The following is an 18,469-nucleotide window of genomic DNA, read 5'->3' on the forward strand; positions in this document are numbered from 1 at the left end:
GCAGAGCTGCTATACAGCCAGAGAACCAGGTAAGCAGTGCTGCTTTCGAGCCAGAGAACCAGGTCAACAGAGCCGCTGTACAGCCTGAGAACCAGGTCAACAGAGCCGCTGTACAGCCTGAGAACCAGGTCAGCAAAGCTGCTGTAGAGCCAGAGAACAAGGTCAGCAGAGCTGCTGTAGAGCCAGATAACCAGGTCAGCAGAGCTGCTGTAGAGCCAGAGAACCAGGTCAGCAGAGCTGCTGTAGAGTCAGAGAACCAGGTCAGCAGAGCTGCTGTAGAGCCAGAGAACCAGGTCAGCAGAGCTGCTGTACAGCCAGAGAACCAGGTAAGCAGAGCTGCTGTACAGCCAGAGAACCAGGTAAGCAGAGCTGCTTTAGAGCCAGAGAACCAGGTCAGCAGAGCTGCTTTCGAGCCAGAGAACCAGGTCAACAGAGCCGCTGTAGAGCCAGAGAACCAGGTCAACAGAGCGGCCGTAGAGCCAGAGAACCAGGTCAGCAAAGCTGCTGTAGAGCCAGAGAACCAGGTCAGCAGAGCTGCTGTAGAGCCAGATAACCAGGTCAGCAGAGCTGCTCTAGAGCCAGAGAACTAGGTCAGTAGAGCTGCTCTTGAGCCATAGAACCAGGTCAGCAGAGCCGCTGTAGAGCCAGAGAACCAGGTCAGCAGAGCCGCTCTAGAGCTAGCGAAATAGGTCAGCAGAGCCGCTCTAGAGCCAGAGAACCAGGCCAGCAGATCCATTGTAGAGCCAGAGAACCAGGTAAGCAAAGCTGCTTTACAGCCAGAGAAACATGTCAGCAGAGCCATTGTAGAGCCAGGGAACCAGGTCAGCAGAGTTGCTGTAGAGCCAGAGAACTGGGTCAGCAGAGCTGCTGTACAGCTAGAGAACAAGGTCAGCAAAGCTGCTCTACAGCCAAAGAACCAGGTCAGCAGAGCCGTTGTACAGCCTGAGAACCAGGTCAGCAAAGCTGCTCTAGAGCCAGAGAACCAGGTCAGCAGAGCTGCTCGAGAGCCAGAGAACCAGGTCAGCAGAGCTGCTCGAGAGCCAGAGAACCAGGTCAGCAGAGCTGCTTTAGAGCCAGGTCAGCAGAGCTGTTGTACAGCCAGAGAACCAGGTCAGCAGAGCTGCTCTAGAGCCTGAGAACCAAGTCAGCAGAGCCGTTGTAGAGCCAGAGAACCAGGTCAGCAGAGCCGCTGTAGAGCCAGAGAACCAGGTCAGCAGAGCGCTGTACAGCCAGAGAACAAGTCAGCTGAGGTTCTCTTCAGCCAGAGAACCAGGTCAGCAGAGCCGTTCTACAGCCTGAGAACCAGGTCAGCAGAGCCGTTCTACAGCCTGAGAACCAGGTCTACAAAGCTGCTCTAGAGCCAGAGAACCAGGTCAGCAAAGCTGCTCTAGAGCCAGAGAACCAGTTCAGCAAAGCTGCTCTAGAGCCAGACAACCAGGTCAGCCGAGCCGCTATAAAGCCAGAGAACCAGGTCAGCAGAGCTGCTGTACAGCCAGAGAACAAGGTCAGCAGAGCTGCTGTAGAGCCTGAGAACCAGGTCAGCAGAGCCGCTGCACAGCCAGAGAAACAGGTCAGCAGAGCCGTTGAAGAGCCAGAGAACCAGGTCAGCAGAGCTGCTTTCGAGCCAGAGAACCAGGTCAACAGAGCTGCTGTAGAGCCAGAGAACCAGGTCAACAGAGTCGCTGTACAGCCTGAGAACCAGGTCAGCAGAGCTGCTATAGAACCAGAGAACCAGGTCAGCAGAGCTGCTATAGAAACAGAGAACCAGGTCAGCAGAGCTGCTGTACAGCCAGAGAACCAGGTAAGCAGAGCTGCTTTAGAGCCAGAGAACCAGGTCAGCAGAGCTGCTTTCGAGCCAGAGAACCAGGTCAACAGAGCCGCTGTAGAGCCAGAGAACCAGGTCAACAAAGCCGCTGTACAGCCTGAGAACCACGTCAGCAAAGCTTCTGTAGAGCCAGAGAACCAGGTCAGCAGAGCTGCGGTAGAGCCAGATAACCAGGTCAGCAGAGCTGCTGTAGAGCCAGATAACAAGGTCAGCAGAGCTGCTCTACAGCCAAAGAACCAGGTAAGCAGAGCTGCTTTAGAGCCAGAGAATCAGGTCAGCAGAGCCTCTGTAGAGCCAGAGAACCAGGTCAGCAGAGCTGCTGTAGAGCCAGAGAACCAGGTCAGCAGAGCTGCTGTAGAGCCAGAGAACCAGGTCAGCAGAGCTGCTTTAGAGCCAGAGAACCAAGTCAGCAGAGCTGCTGTACAGCGTGAGAACAAGGTCAGCAGAGCTGCTCTACAGCCAAAGAACCAGGTCAGCAGAGCCGTTGTACAGCCTGAGAACCAGGTCAGCAAAGCTGCTCTAGAGCCAGATAACCAGGTCAGCAGAGCCGTTGTAGAGCCAGAGAACCAGGTCAGCAGAGCTGCTGTACAGCCTGAGAACCAGGTCAGCAGAGCTGTTGTAGAGCCAGAGAACCAGGTCAGCAGAGCCACTGTAGAGCCAGAGAACCAGGTCAGCAGAGCCGCTGTAGAGCCAGAGAACCAGGTCAGCAGAGCTGCTGTAGAGCCAGAGAACCAGGTCAGTAGAGCTGCTCTTGAGCCAGAGAACCAGGTCAGCAGAGCCGCTCTAGAGCTAGCGAAATAGGTCAGCAGAGCCGCTCTAGAGCCAGAGAACCAGGCCAGCAGATCCATTGTAGAGCCAGAGAACCAGGTCAGCAAAGCTGCTTTACAGCCAGAGAAACATGTCAGCAGAGCCGTTGTAGAGCCAGGGAACCCGGTCAGCAGAGTTGCTGTAGAGCCAGAGAACTGGGTCAGCAGAGCTGCTGTACAGCTAGAGAACAAGGTCAGCAAAGCTGCTCTACAGCCAAAGAACCAGGTCAGCAGAGCCGTTGTACAGCCTGAGAACCAGGTCAGCAAAGCTGCCCTAGAGCCAGAGAACCAGGTCAGCAGAGCTGCTCGAGAGCCAGAGAACCAGGTCAGCAGAGCTGCTTTAGAGCCAGAGAACCAGGTCAGCAGAGCTGCTTTAGAGCCAGGTCAGCAGAGCCGTTCTACAGCCTGAGAACCAGGTCAGCAAAGCTGCTCTAGAGCCAGAGAACCAGGTCAGCAAAGCTGCACTAGAGCCAGAGAACCAGGTCAGGAGAGCTGCTCGAGAGTCTAAGAACCAGGTCAGCAGAGCCGCTATAAAGCCAGAGAACCAGGTCAGCAGAGCTGCTGTACAGCCAGAGAACCAGGTAAGCAGTGCTGCTTTCGAGCCAGAGAACCAGGTCAGCAGAGCTGCTCTAGAGCCAGAGAACCAGGTCAACAGAGCCGCTGTACAGCCTGAGAACCAGGTCAACAGAGCCGCTGTACAGCCTGCGAACCAGGTCAGCAGAGCTGCTGTAGAGCCAGATAACCAGGTCAGCAGAGCTGCTGTAGAGCCAGATAACCAGGTCAGCAGAGCTGCTGTAGAGCCAGAGAACCAGGTCAGCAGAGCTGCTGTAGAGCCAGAGAACCAGGTCAGCAGAGCTGCTGTAGAGCCAGAGAACCAGGTCAGCAGAGCTGCTCTACAGCCAGAGAACCAGGTCAGCAGAGCCGCTGTAGAGCCAGAGAACCAGGCCAGCAGATGCATTGTAGAGCCAGAGAACCAGGTCAGCAAAGCTGCTTTACAGCCAGAGAACTAGGTCAGTAGAGCCGCTCTTGAGCCATAGAACCAGGTCAGCAGAGCTGCTCTAAAGCCAGAGAATCAGGTCAGCAGAGCCTCTGTACAGCTAGAGAACAAGGTCAGCAGAGCTGCACTACAGCCAAAGAACCAGGTCAGCAGAGCCGTTGTACAGCCTAAGAACCAGGTCAGCAAAGCTGCTCTAGAGCCAGAGAACCAGGTCAGCAGAGCTTCTCGAGAGCCAAAGAACCAGGTCAGCAGAGCTGCTTTAGAGCCAGGTCAGCAGAGCTGTTGTAGAGCCAGAGAACCAGGTCAGCAGAGCTGCTTTAGAGCCAGGTCAGCAGAGCTGTTGTAGAGCCAGAGAACCAGGTCATCAGAGCTGCTGTACAGCCAGATAACCAGGTCAGCAAAGCTGCTTTAGAGCCAGAAAACCAGGTCAGCAGAGCTGCTCTAGAGCCTGAGAACCAAGTCAGCAGAGCCGTTGTAGAGCCAGAGAACCAGGTCAGCAGAGCCGCTGTAGAGCCAGAGAACCAGGTCAGCAGACCTGCTGTACAGCCAGAGAACAAGGTCAGCAGAGGTTCTCTTCAGCCAGAGAACCAGGTCAGCAGAGCCATTCTTCAGCCAGAGAACCAGGTCAGCAGAGCCGTTCTACAGCCTGAGAACCAGGTCAGCAGAGCCGTTCTACAGCCTGAGAACCAGGTCAGCAAAGCTGCTCTAGAGCCAGAGAACCAGGTCAGCAAAGCTGCTCTAGAGCCAGAGAACCAGGTCAGGAGAGCTGCTGTAGAGCCAGAGAACAAGGTCAGCAGAGCTGCTGTAGAGCTTGAGAACCAGGTCAGCAGAGCCGCTGCACAGCCAGAGAAACAGGTCAGCAGAGCCGTTGTAGAGCCAGAGAACCAGGTCAGCAGAGCTGCTTTCGAGCCAGAGAACCAGGTCAACAGAGCCGCTGTAGAGCCAGAGAACCAGGTCAACAGAGCCGCTGTACAGCCTGAGAACCAGGTCAGCAGAGCTGCTATAGAACCAGAGAACCAGGTCAGCAGAGCTGCTGTACAGCCAGAGAACCAGGTAAGCAGAGCTGCTTTAGAGCCAGAGAACCAGGTCAGCAGAGCTGCTTTCGAGCCAGAGAACCAGGTCAACAGAGCCGCTGTAGAGCCAGAGAACCAGGTCAACAGAGCCGCTGTAGAGCCAGAGAACCAGGTCAGCAAAGCTGCTGTAGAGCCAGATAACCAGGTCAGCAGAGCTGCTATAGAACCAGGTCAGCAGAGCTGCTATACAGCCAGAGAACGAGGTAAGCAGTGCTGCTTTCGAGCCAGAGAACCAGGTCAACAGAGCCGCTGTACAGCCTGAGAACCAGGTCAACAGAGCCGCTGTACAGCCTGAGAACCAGGTCAGCTAAGCTGCTGTAGAGCCAGAAAACCAGGTCAGCAGAGCTGCTGTAGAGCCAGATAACCAGGTCAGCAGAGCTGCTGTAGAGCCAGAGAACCAGGTCAGCAGAGCTGCTGTAGAGTCAGAGAACCAGGTCAGCAGAGCTGCTGTACAGCCAGAGAACCAGGTAAGCAGAGCTGCTGTACAGCCAGAGAACCAGGTAAGCAGAGCTGCTTTAGAGCCAGAGAACCAGGTCAGCAGAGCTGCTTTAGAGCCAGAGAACCAGGTCAGCAGAGCTGCTTTCGAGCCAGAGAACCAGGTCAACAGAGCCGCTGTAAAGCCAGAGAACCAGGTCAGCAGAGCTGCTTTCGAGCCAGAGAACCAGGTCAACAGAGCCGCTGTACAGCCAGAGAACCAGGTCAGCAGAGCTGCTGTAGAGCCAGAGAACCAGGTCAGCAGAGCTGCTGTAGAGCCAGAGAACCAGGTCAGCAGAGCTGCTGTAGAGCCAGATAACCAGGTCAGCAGAGCTGCTGTAGAGCCAGATAACAAGGTCAGCAGAGCTGCTCTACAGCCAAAGAACGAGGTGCGCAGAGCTGCTTTAGAGCCAGAGAACCAGGTCAGCAGAGCTGCTTTCGAGCCAGAGAACCAGGTCAACAGAGCCGTTGTAGAGCCAGAGAACCAGGTCAACAGAGCCGCTGTAGAGCCTGAGAACCAGGTCAGCAGAGCTGCTATAGAACCAGGTCAGCAGAGCTGCTTTTGAGCCAGAGAACCAGGTCAACAGAGCCACTGTAGAGCCAGAGAACCAGGTCAACAGAGCCGCTGTACAGCCTGAGAACCAGGTCAGCAGAGCTGCTATAGAACCAGGTCAGCAGAGCTGCTTTTGAGCCAAAGAACCAGGTCAACAGAGCCGCTGTAGAGCCAGAAAACCAGGTCAACAGAGCCGCTGTACAGCCTGAGAACCAGGTCAACAGAGCCGCTGTACAGCCTGAGAACCAGGTCAGCAAAGCTGCTGTAGAGCCAGAGAACCAGGTCAGCAGAGCTGCTGTAGAGCCAGATAACCAGGTCAGCAGAGCAGCTGTAGAGCCAGAGAACCAGGTCAGCAGAGCTGCTGTAGAGCCAGAGAACCAGGTCAGCAGAGCTGCTGTAGAGCCAGATAACCAGGTCAGCAGAGCTGCTGTGGAGCCAGAGAACCAGGTCAGCAGAGCTGCTCTAGAGCCTGAGAACCAGGTCAGCAGAGCTGCTGTAGAGCCAGATAACCAGGCCAGCAGATCCATTGTAGAGCCCGAGAACCAGGTCAGCAAAGCTGCTTTACAGCCAGAGAAACATGTCTGTAGAGCCAGGGAACCAGGTCAGCAGAGTTGCTGTAGAGCCAGAGAACCAGGTCAGTAGAGCTGCTCTAGAGCCAGAGAACTAGGTCAGTAGAGCTGCTCTTGAGCCATAGAACCAGGTCAGCAGAGCCGCTGTAGAGCCAGAGAACCAGGTCAGCAGAGCCGCTCTAGAGCTAGCGAAATAGGTCAGCAGAGCCGCTCTAGAGCCAGAGAACCAGGCCAGCAGATCCATTGTAGAGCCAGAAAACCAGGTCAGCAAAGCTGCTTTACAGCCAGAGAAACATGTCAGCAGAGCCGTTGTAGAGCCAGGGAACCAGGTCAGCAGAGTTGCTGTAGAGCCAGAGAACTGGGTCAGCAGAGCTGCTTTAGAGCCAGAGAACCAGGTCAGCAGAGCTGCTGTACAGCTAGAGAACAAGGTCAGCAAAGCTGCTCTACAGCCAAAGAACCAGGTCAGCAGAGCCGTTGTACAGCCTGAGAACCAGGTCAGCAAAGCTGCTCTAGATCCAGAGAACCAGGTCAGCAGAGCTGCTCGAGAGCCAGAGAACCAGGTCAGCAGAGCTGCTCGAGAGCCAGAGAACCAGGTCATCAGAGCTGCTCTGGAGCCTGAGAACCAAGTCAGCAGAGCCGTTGTAGAGCCAGAGAACCAGGTCAGCAGAGCCGCTGTAGAGCCAGAGAACCAGGTCAGCAGAGCTGCTGTACAGCCAGAGAACAGGTCAGCAGAGGTTCTCTTCAGCCAGAGAACCAGGTCAGCAGAGCCGTTCTACAGCCTGAGAACCAGGTCAGCAGAGCCGTTCTACAGCCTGAGAACCAGGTCAGCAAAGCTGCTCTAGAGCCAGAGAACCAGGTCAGCAAAGCTGCTCTAGAGCCAGAGAACCTGGTGAGGAGAGCTGCTCGAGAGTCTAAGAACCAGGTCAGCAGAGCCACTATAAAGCCAGAGAACCAGGTCAACAGAGCTGCTGTACAGCCAGAGAACAAGGTCAGCAGAGCTGCTGTAGAGCCTGAGAACCAGGTCAGCAGAGCCGCTGCACAGCCAGAGAACCAGGTCAGCAGAGCCGTTGTAGAGCCAGAGAACCAGGTCAGCAGAGCTGCTTTCGAGCCAGAGAACCAGGTCAACAGAGCTGCTGTAGAGCCAGAGAACCAGGTCAACAGAGCCGCTGTACAGCCTGAGAACCAAGTCAGCAGAGCCGTTGTAGAGCCAGAGAACCAGCTCAGCAGAGCCGCTGTAGAGCCAGAGAACCAGGTCAGCAGAGCTGCTGTACAGCCAGAGAACAAGTCAGCAGAGGTTCTCTTCAGCCAGAGAACCAGGTCAGCAGAGCCGTTCTACAGCCTGAGAACCAGGTCAGCAGAGCCGTTCTACAGCCTGGGAACCAGGTCAGCAAAGCTGCTCTAGAGCCAGAGAACCAGGTCAGCAAAGCTGCTCTAGAGCCAGAGAACCAGGTCAGGAGAGCTGCTCGAGAGTCTAAGAACCAGGTCAGCAGAGCCGCTATAAAGCCAGAGAACCAGGTCAGCAGAGCTGCTGTACAGCCAGAGAACCAGGTAAGCAGTGCTGCTTTCGAGCCAGAGAACCAGGTCAGCAGAGCTGCTTTCGAGCCAGAGAACCAGGTCAACAGAGCCGCTGTACAGCCTGAGAACCAGGTCAACAGAGCCGCTGTACAGCCTGCGAACCAGGTCAGCAGAGCTGCTGTAGAGCCAGATAACCAGGTCAGCAGAGCTGCTGTAGAGCCAGATAACCAGGTCAGCAGAGCTGCTGTAGAGCCAGAGAACCAGGTCAGCAGAGCTGCTGTAGAGCCAGAGAACCAGGTCAGCAGAGCTGCTGTAGAGCCAGAGAACCAGGTCAGCAGAGCTGCTCTACAGCCAGAGAACCAGGTCAGCAGAGCCGCTGTAGAGCCAGAGAACCAGGCCAGCAGATCCATTGTAGAGCCAGAGAACCAGGTCAGCAAAGCTGCTTTACAGCCAGAGAACTAGGTCAGTAGAGCCGCTCTTGAGCCAGAGAACCAGGTCAGGAGAGTTGCTGTAGAGCCAGAGAACAAGGTCAGCAGAGCTGCTGTAGAGCTTGAGAACCAGGTCAGCAGGGCCGCTGCACAGCCAGAGAAACAGGTCAGTAGAGCCGTTGTAGAGCCAGAGAACCAGGTCAGCAGAGCTGCTTTCGAGCCAGAGAACCAGGTCAACAGAGCCGCTGCAGAGCCAGAGAACCAGGTCAACAGAGCCGCTGTACAGCCTGAGAACCAGGTCAGCAGAGCTGCTATAGAACCAGAGAACCAGGTCAGCAGAGCTGCTGTACAGCCAGAGAACCAGGTAAGCAGAGCTGCTTTAGAGCCAGAGAACCAGGTCAGCAGAGCTGCTTTCGAGCCAGAGAACCAGGTCAACAGAGCCGCTGTAGAGCCAGAGAACCAGGTCAACAGAGCCGCTGTAGAGCCAGAGAACCAGGTCAGCAAAGCTGCTGTAGAGCCAGATAACCAGGTCAGCAGAGCTGCTGTAGAGCCAGATAACAAGGTCAGAAGAGCTGCTCTACAGCCAAAGAACCAGGTAAGCCAAGCTGCTCTAGAGCCAGAGAACCAGGTCAGCAAAGCTGCTCTAGAGCCAGAGAACCAGGTCAGCAAAGCTGCTCTAGAGCCAGAGAACCAGGTCAGGAGAGCTGCTGTAGAGCCAGAGAACAAGGTCAGCAGAGCTGCTGTACAGCTTGAGAACCAGGTCAGCAGAGCCGCTGCACAGCCAGAGAAACAGGTCAGCAGAGCCGTTGTAGAGCCAGAGAACCAGGTCAGCAGAGCTGCTTTCGAGCCAGAGAACCAGGTCAACAGAGCCGCTGTAGAGCCAGAGAACCAGGTCAACAGAGCCGCTGTACAGCCTGAGAACCAGGTCAGCAGAGCTGCTATAGAACCAGAGAACCAGGTCAGCAGAGCTGCTGTACAGCCAGAGAACCAGGTAAGCAGAGCTGCTTTAGAGCCAGAGAACCAGGTCAGCAGAGCTGCTTTCGAGCCAGAGAACCAGGTCAACAGAGCCGCTGTAGAGACAGAGAACCAGGTCAACAGAGCCGCTGTAGAGCCAGAGAACCAGGTCAGCAAAGCTGCTGTAGAGCCAGAGAACCAGGTCAGCAGAGCTGCTGTAGAGCCAGATAACAAGGTCAGAAGAGCTGCTCTACAGCCAAAGAACCAGGTAAGCAGAGCTGCTTTAGAGTCAGAGAACCAGGTCAGCAGAGCTGCTTTCGAGCCAGAGAACCAGGTCAACAGAGCTGCTGTAGAGCCTGAGAACCAGGTCAGCAGAGCTGCTATAGAACCAGGTCAGCAGAGCTGCTATACAGCCAGAGAACCAGGTAAGCAGTGCTGCTTTCGAGCCAGAGAACCAGGTCAACAGAGCCGCTGTACAGCCTGAGAACCAGGTCAGCAAAGCTGCTGTAGAGCCAGAGAACCAGGTCAGCAGAGCTGCTGTAGAGCCAGATAACCAGGTCAGCAGAGCTGCTGTAGAGCCAGAGAACCAGGTCAGCAGAGCTGCTGTAGAGTCAGAGAACCAGGTCAGCAGAGCTGCTGTAGAGCCAGAGAACCAGGTCAGCAGAGCTGCTGTACAGCCAGAGAACCAGGTAAGCAGAGCTGCTGTACAGCCAGAGAACCAGGTAAGCAGAGCTGCTTTAGAGCCAGAGAACCAGGTCAGCAGAGCTGCTTTCGAGCCAGAGAACCAGGTCAACAGAGCCGCTGTAGAGCCAGAGAACCAGGTCAACAGAGCGGCCGTAGAGCCAGAGAACCAGGTCAGCAAAGCTGCTGTAGAGCCAGAGAAGCAGGTCAGCAGAGCTGCTGTAGAGCCAGATAACCAGGTCAGCAGAGCTGCTCTAGAGCCAGAGAACTAGGTCAGTAGAGCTGCTCTTGAGCCATAGAACCAGGTCAGCAGAGCCGCTGTAGAGCCAGAGAACCAGGTCAGCAGAGCCGCTCTAGAGCTAGCGAAATAGGTCAGCAGAGCCGCTCTAGAGCCAGAGAACCAGGCCAGCAGATCCATTGTAGAGCCAGAGAACCAGGTAAGCAAAGCTGCTTTACAGCCAGAGAAACATGTCAGCAGAGCCATTGTAGAGCCAGGGAACCAGGTCAGCAGAGTTGCTGTAGAGCCAGAGAACTGGGTCAGCAGAGTTGCTTTAGAGCCAGAGAACCAGGTCAGCAGAGCTGCTGTACAGCTAGAGAACAAGGTCAGCAAAGCTGCTCTACAGCCAAAGAACCAGGTCAGCAGAGCCGTTGTACAGCCTGAGAACCAGGTCAGCAAAGCTGCTCTAGAGCCAGAGAACCAGGTCAGCAGAGCTGCTCGAGAGCCAGAGAACCAGGTCAGCAGAGCTGCTCGAGAGCCAGAGAACCAGGTCAGCAGAGCTGCTTTAGAGCCAGGTCAGCAGAGCTCTTGTACAGCCAGAGAACCAGGTCAGCAGAGCTGCTCTAGAGCCTGAGAACCAAGTCAGCAGAGCCGTTATAGAGCCAGAGAACCAGGTCAGCAGAGCCGCTGTAGAGCCAGAGAACCAGGTCAGCAGAGCGCTGTACAGCCAGAGAACAAGTCAGCAGAGGTTCTCTTCAGCCAGAGAACCAGGTCAGCAGAGCCGTTCTACAGCCTGAGAACCAGGTCAGCAGAGCCGTTCTACAGCCTGAGAACCAGGTCTACAAAGCTGCTCTAGAGCCAGAGAACCAGGTCAGCAAAGCTGCTCTAGAGCCAGACAACCAGGTCAGGAGAGCTGCTCGAGAGTCTAAGAACCAGGTCAGCAGAGCCGCTATAAAGCCAGAGAACCAGGTCAGCAGAGCTGCTGTACAGCCAGAGAACAAGGTCAGCAGAGCTGCTGTAGAGCCTGAGAACCAGGTCAGCAGAGCCGCTGCACAGCCAGAGAAACAGGTCAGCAGAGCCGTTGTAGAGCCAGAGAACCAGGTCAGCAGAGCTGCTTTCGAGCCAGAGAACCAGGTCAACAGAGCTGCTGTAGAGCCAGAGAACCAGGTCAACAGATTCGCTGTACAGCCTGAGAACCAGGTCAGCAGAGCTGCTATAGAACCAGAGAACCAGGTCAGCAGAGCTGCTATAGAAACAGAGAACCAGGTCAGCAGGGCTGCTGTACAGCCAGAGAACCAGGTAAGCAGAGCTGCTTTAGAGCCAGAGAACCAGGTCAGCAGAGCTGCTTTCGAGCCAGAGAACCAGGTCAACAGAGCCGCTGTAGAGCCAGAGAACCAGGTCAACAAAGCCGCTGTACAGCCTGAGAACCACGTCAGCAAAGCTTCTGTAGAGCCAGAGAACCAGGTCAGCAGAGCTGCGGTAGAACCAGATAACCAGGTCAGCAGAGCTGCTGTAGAGCCAGATAACAAGGTCAGCAGAGCTGCTCTACAGCCAAAGAACCAGGTAAGCAGAGCTGCTTTAGAGCCAGAGAATCAGGTCAGCAGAGCCTCTGTACAGCCAGAGAACCAGGTCAGCAGAGCTGCTGTAGAGCCAGAGAACCAGGTCAGCAGAGCTGCTGTAGAGCCAGAGAACCAGGTCAGCAGAGCTGCTTTAGAGCCAGAGAACCAGGTCAGCAGAGCTGCTGTACAGCGTGAGAACAAGGTCAGCAGAGCTGCTCTACAGCCAAAGAACCAGGTCAGCAGAGCCGTTGTACAGCCTGAGAACCAGGTCAGCAAAGCTGCTCTAGAGCCAGATAACCAGGTCAGCAGAGCCGTTGTAGAGCCAGAGAACCAGGTCAGCAGAGCTGCTGTACAGCCTGAGAACCAGGTCAGCAGAGCTGTTGTAGAGCCAGAGAACCAGGTCAGCAGAGCCACTGTAGAGCCAGAGAACCAGGTCAGCAGAGCCGCTGTAGAGCCAGAGAACCAGGTCAGCAGAGCTGCTGTAGAGCCAGAGAACCAGGTCAGCAGAGCCGCTCTAGAGCTAGAGAAATAGGTCAGCAGAGCCGCTCTAGAGCCAGAGAAGCAGGCCAGCAGATCCATTGTAGAGCCAGAGAAACAGGTCAGCAAAGCTGCTTTACAGCCAGAGAAACATGTCAGCAGAGCCGTTGTAGAGCCAGGGAACCAGGTCAGCAGAGTTGCTGTAGAGCCAGAGAACCAGGTCAGTAGAGCTGCTCTAGAGCCAGAGAACTAGGTCAGTAGAGCTGCTCTAGAGCCAGAGAACTAGGTCAGTAGAGCTGCTCTTGAGCCAGAGAACCAGGTCAGCAGAGCCGCTCTAGAGCTAGCGAAATAGGTCAGCAGAGCCGCTCTAGAGCCAGAGAACCAGGCCAGCAGATCCATTGTAGAGCCAGAGAACCAGGTCAGCAAAGCTGCTTTACAGCCAGAGAAACATGTCAGCAGAGCCGTTGTAGAGCCAGGGAACCCGGTCAGCAGAGTTGCTGTAGAGCCAGAGAACTGGGTCAGCAGAGCTGCTTTAGAGCCAGAGAACCAGGTCAGCAGAGCTGCTGTACAGCTAGAGAACAAGGTCAGCAAAGCTGCTCTACAGCCAAAGAACCAGGTCAGCAGAGCCGTTGTACAGCCTGAGAACCAGGTCAGCAAAGCTGCTCTAGAGCCAGAGAACCAGGTCAGCAGAGCTGCTCGAGAGCCAGAGAACCAGGTCAGCAGAGCTGCTTTAGAGCCAGAGAACCAGGTCAGCAGAGCTGCTTTAGAGCCAGGTCAGCAGAGCCGTTCTACAGCCTGAGAACCAGGTCAGCAAAGCTGCTCTAGAGCCAGAGAACCAGGTCAGCAAAGCTGCACTAGAGCCAGAGAACCAGGTCAGGAGAGCTGCTCGAGAGTCTAAGAACCAGGTCAGCAGAGCCGCTATAAAGCCAGAGAACCAGGTCAGCAGAGCTGCTGTACAGCCAGAGAACCAGGTAAGCAGTGCTGCTTTCGAGCCAGAGAACCAGGTCAGCAGAGCTGCTCTAGAGCCAGAGAACCAGGTCAACAGAGCCGCTGTACAGCCTGAGAACCAGGTCAACAGAGCCGCTGTACAGCCTGCGAACCAGGTCAGCAGAGCTGCTGTAGAGCCAGATAACCAGGTCAGCAGAGCTGCTGTAGAGCCAGATAACCAGGTCAGCAGAGCTGCTGTAGAGCCAGAGAACCAGGTCAGCAGAGCTGCTGTAGAGCCAGAGAACCAGGTCAGCAGAGCTGCTGTAGAGCCAGAGAACCAGGTCAGCAGAGCTGCTCTACAGCCAGAGAACCAGGTCAGCAGAGCCGCTGTAGAGCCAGAGAACCAGGCCAGTAGATGCATTGTAGAGCCAGAGAACCAGGTCAGCAAAGCTGCTTTACAGCCAGAGAACTAGGTCAGTAGAGCCGCTCTTGAGCCATAGAACCAGGTCAGCAGAGCTGCTCTAAAGCCAGAGAATCAGGTCAGCAGAGCCTCTGTACAGCTAGAGAACAAGGTCAGCAGAGCTGCTCTACAGCCAAAGAACCAGGTCAGCAGAGCCGTTGTACAGCCTAAGAACCAGGTCAGCAAAGCTGCTCTAGAGCCAGAGAACCAGGTCAGCAGAGCTTCTCGAGAGCCAGAGAACCAGGTCAGCAGAGCTGCTTTAGAGCCAGGTCAGCAGAGCTGTTGTAGAGCCAGAGAACCAGGTCAGCAGAGCTGCTTTAGAGCCAGGTCAGCAGAGCTGTTGTAGAGCCAGAGAACCAGGTCATCAGAGCTGCTGTACAGCCAGATAACCAGGTCAGCAAAGCTGCTTTAGAGCCAGAAAACCAGGTCAGCAGAGCTGCTCTAGAGCCTGAGAACCAAGTCAGCAGAGCCGTTGTAGAGCCAGAGAACCAGGTCAGCAGAGCCGCTGTAGAGCCAGAGAACCAGGTCAGCAGACCTGCTGTACAGCCAGAGAACAAGGTCAGCAGAGGTTCTCTTCAGCCAGAGAACCAGGTCAGCAGAGCCATTCTTCAGCCAGAGAACCAGGTCAGCAGAGCCGTTCTACAGCCTGAGAACCAGGTCAGCAGAGCCGTTCTACAGCCTGAGAACCAGGTCAGCAAAGCTGCTCTAGAGCCAGAGAACCAGGTCAGCAAAGCTGCTCTAGAGCCAGAGAACCAGGTCAGGAGAGCTGCTGTAGAGCCAGAGAACAAGGTCAGCAGAGCTGCTGTAGAGCTTGAGAACCAGGTCAGCAGAGCCGCTGCACAGCCAGAGAAACAGGTCAGCAGAGCCGTTGTAGAGCCAGAGAACCAGGTCAGCAGAGCTGCTTTCGAGCCAGAGAACCAGGTCAACAGAGCCGCTGTAGAGCCAGAGAACCAGGTCAACAGAGCCGCTGTACAGCCTGAGAACCAGGTCAGCAGAGCTGCTATAGAACCAGAGAACCAGGTCAGCAGAGCTGCTGTACAGCCAGAGAACCAGGTAAGCAGAGCTGCTTTAGAGCCAGAGAACCAGGTCAGCAGAGCTGCTTTCGAGCCAGAGAACCAGGTCAACAGAGCCGCTGTAGAGCCAGAGAACCAGGTCAACAGAGCCGCTGTAGAGCCAGAGAACCAGGTCAGCAAAGCTGCTGTAGAGCCAGATAACCAGGTCAGCAGAGCTGCTGTAGAGCCAGATAACAAGGTCAGAAGAGCTGCTCTACAGCCAAAGAACCAGGTAAGCAGAGCTGCTTTAGAGCCAGAGAACCAGGTCAGCAGAGCTGCTTTCGAGCCAGAGAACCAGGTCAACAGAGCCGCTGTAGAGCCTGAGAACCAGGTCAGCAGAGCTGCTATAGAACCAGGTCAGCAGAGCTGCTATACAGCCAGAGAACCAGGTAAGCAGTGCTGCTTTCGAGCCAGAGAACCAGGTCAACAGAGCCGCTGTACAGCCTGAGAACCAGGTCAACAGAGCCCCTGTACAGCCTGAGAACCAGGTCAGCAAAGCTGCTGTAGAGCCAGAGAACCAGGTCAGCAGAGCTGCTGTAGAGCCAGATAACCAGGTCAGCAGAGCTGCTGTAGAGCCAGAGAACCAGGTCAGCAGAGCTGCTGTAGAGTCAGAGAACCAGGTCAGCAGAGCTGCTGTACAGCCAGAGAACCAGGTAAGCAGAGCTGCTGTACAGCCAGAGAACCAGGTAAGCAGAGCTGCTTTCGAGCCAGAGAACCAGGTCAACAGAGCCGCTGTAGAGCCAGAGAACCAGGTCAACAGAGCGGCCGTAGAGCCAGAGAACCAGGTCAGCAAAGCTGCTGTAGAGCCAGAAAACCAGGTCAGCAGAGCTGCTGTAGAGCCAGATAACCAGGTCAGCAGAGCTGCTGTAGAGCCAGATAACAAGGTCAGAAGAGCTGCTCTACAGCCAAAGAACCAGGTAAGCAGAGTTGCTTTAGAGCCAGAGAACCAGGTCAGCAGAGCTGCTTTCGAGCCAGAGAACCAGGTCAACAGAGCCGCTGTAGAGCCAGAGAACCAGGTCAACAGAGCCGCTGTACAGCCAGAGAACCAGGTCAGCAGAGCTGCTGTAGAGCCAGAGAACCAGGTCAGCAGAGCTGCTGTAGAGCCAGAGAACCAGGTCAGCAGAGCTGCTGTAGAGCCAGATAACCAGGTCAGCAGAGCTGCTGTAGAGCCAGATAACAAGGTCAGCAGAGCTGCTCTACAGCCAAAGAACGAGGTGCGCAGAGCTGCTTTAGAGCCAGAGAACCAGGTCAGCAGAGCTGCTTTCGAGCCAGAGAACCAGGTCAACAGAGCCGCTGTAGAGCCTGAGAACCAGGTCAGCAGAGCTGCTATAGAACCAGGTCAGCAGAGCTGCTTTTGAGCCAGAGAACCAGGTCAACAGAGCCGCTGTAGAGCCAGAGAACCAGGTCAACAGAGCCGCTGTACAGCCTGAGAACCAGGTCAGCAGAGCTGCTATAGAACCAGGTCAGCAGAGCTGCTTTTGAGCCAGAGAACCAGGTCAACAGAGCCGCTGTACAGCCTGAGAACCAGGTCAACAGAACCGCTGTACAGCCTGAGAACCAGGTCAGCAAATGTTGGACTTGGCCCTTCTGGCAGGTTCACCCCTGAACTTTTTGGCTTTTTATTGGTGACTTGGTATGGTGATTGTTTGGTCTCTGCGCACTTTCCCTGTGTCCCAGGGTAAAGTGCGTGCGTGCTCTGAGTGCATGTGGTGAGATAGGCCTGCCCTCCCATAGGAATGCATGGGGAATGTATGTGTCCCTAGTAGTTCCTGATGCGTGGGGTGTGCAGGCCCGAGTTTGGTATGTGCGGACTCGTGGGAGTGAATGCTGCGCGATGATGTGTGCGGCGTGCATGTACCTAGTGTGGAAGTGCCACTTCTAGAAGTGGGCACTTCTGTGTGCAGTGTGTCTGTCGCGTGATTGGCTGGTCATGTCATGTGACGGGCTAGGGATTCCCCAGTGTCAGGATGAGTCACCCAGTGGTGAATGGGGAGATCAGCAGCTAGATGGGTGGGAGGAGTCCACCTGGGTCCTGAATAGGACAGGGTTTTCCACACACAATGCTGGCCCCGCCCCCTGTGGTGCGACTGACGACCCTAGCCCTGCCAGTGAATAGAGTGAGGGGCTGAGCACATCAAGGGTGCTCCCCAACCAGCTGCGACTGGTTTTCCCCCTCACCCTGAACCCAGAACAAAGGGTTTGCCTGTATAAAAATGGGGCTGTGTCCCCACAGAAGCTGTTCTCTTGCAGGATCCACTTGAGGGGGGGCCTGCTGCTGCTGGGCGCCAGGAGAAACCGCCACTGGGGACTGCCTCCCTGCTGGAGGGCCCTGTGAGCTGGCTCTGGGCCCAGCCTTTGCCCCCTGCTCTCTGGAGGACCTTTTTGTTGCTGAACATTGCTTGTAGCGCCTGGGAGCGCTGTCTGGACTTTATAGCGCCGGGCGCGCTGTCTTCCTGAACTTAGCTACCTTTGTAGCGCTGGGAGCGCTGGCTCCCTGTAGAGCGCTGTGTGCGCTGTGATTCAGCTTGCGGGTGCCCACCCCGCTTATTTGCTTAGTGTAGCGGCGGGGGCCGACCCCGCCGAAGATCGCATTCACGGAGGGAGCCCACCCCTCTAATCACGTAAATCACCGCTGCAACCCGGGCCGGGACATCCCGGAAGTCAGGCGGGCCGGGGGCGGGCCGCCGGGACAACCCGGACAGGAAGTTGGAGGGCGGGAGCCTACCCCGCCTCCTTCCCGAGACTCGCGGCTGCATTTGGGCCCCGGAGCAGGCAGGAGCCGACCCTGCGCGCCGGTGCCCTCGTATGAGGAGAGGAGAGCCCCGCGTCGCCCAGAGGAAGCCAGCGTGATTCCGGGAGTGGTGCTGGCGCTGGGAGGATTCCTGAGTCCCAGAGCGGGACTCCACCATACCGGGACCGGAGCCTTCACCCCGGTGAGTTGGGCTCAGCTGTTGGGTGGCTGGGGGTGTGACGGGGCACGTTTCTCGGTGCCGCCCCCCCTTTGCAGCGTCCGGGCACTGCGGGCGCCGTGCTCGGTCCTCCTTCCTGCTGCCCCACCTGACAGTGGGCAGCGACAGCGTGTGAGGGGACAGCCACTAGTTCTAGAGCCCGAGTGAGGCTCCAACGAGGGGCATTATATTTCCCCAGAGTCCAGAGTGACTCCGAACACGGGGGCAGTGTTTCCGAGCCCAGCGAGGCCCCAACGTTGCAGTACAGTATCAGTGCAGAGCCGGTTGAGGCTCTAGAGGGCAGTTCGTTGTTTTAGAGCCCAGGGAGGCTCCACGGGAGCGACAAGAGTTGTTTCCCAGGCACAGTGGTGCCCACGTTTGCTTTCTCCAGCTGCCCAGTACTTAGTGGGCAGCTGCATCGTTTAGGTTGGGGCCCTCGGAGCTTTGGACTGCGCCTCCTGCGCAGCCTTGCCCCTGACTTGTTGAACGCAGGGCGTCCTAGCCCCTTCCAGGCCAGTTGGCCCAGGGACTGCCACAGGTGGTGGCATAGGAGTTTTGCGCAATTGTGTTCCTACCTGCACCTCTGAATGTGTTTATGCGTCATGTGCTCTGCTTTACACCTCTGAATGTTATGCATCATGTGTTTATGTGCTTAGACCCCTACAAGTAGTGTGATACTTAGGTGGTTGTTTTCTCCCTAGTACAGGTGGTGCTAGTGAGGTCCTGATTCCCTGCGCAATACTGTCCCAAGGTGGTTAGGGTTGCGTAGGTGGTACTTTCTGGTTACCAGTAGTTACTGGTTGTGTGCTACATATGTTATTTTGTACTACAGTATTATTCCTATGTTCTAAGAGTGCTAATTCCTGACAGTGGTCCACGTGGCCCTGTCCCCTGTATATATAATCCCTTGTAAATTCTGCCCGTGCCTGTTGGCACATTGTAGAGTGTGTGTTT

The sequence above is a fragment of the Triturus cristatus genome, chromosome 1_1, assembly GCF_964204655.1.
Source record: "Triturus cristatus chromosome 1_1, aTriCri1.1, whole genome shotgun sequence".
NCBI lineage: Eukaryota > Metazoa > Chordata > Amphibia > Caudata > Salamandridae > Triturus > Triturus cristatus.